Source organism: Hemicordylus capensis, chromosome 2 (assembly GCF_027244095.1).
Source record: "Hemicordylus capensis ecotype Gifberg chromosome 2, rHemCap1.1.pri, whole genome shotgun sequence".
Classification (NCBI taxonomy): domain Eukaryota; kingdom Metazoa; phylum Chordata; class Lepidosauria; order Squamata; family Cordylidae; genus Hemicordylus; species Hemicordylus capensis.
The window spans coordinates 397,791,616-397,791,841 of NC_069658.1; positions in this window are offsets into that span (position 1 = coordinate 397,791,616).

A 226-nucleotide genomic window follows, 5' to 3' on the forward strand; every position below is an offset into this window, starting at 1 on the left:
GGCAGCAGGGGGAGAGAAAGAGAAAGCAGCAGTGGCCGGGGGGTGGGAGAGAAAGCGGTGGTGGGGGTGGGAAGAGAATGGCAGGCAGCTGGAAAAAGAGGCTGGCCAGGTGGCCGGCCAGAGAGAAAGAACATTGGAGGGGGGGGAGGGGAGAGGAGGGGGAAGGGCTGAGAACAAGGGGCCGAGAATGAGGGAGGTGCAGATGCTCTGCACCTGGGCCAGCTAG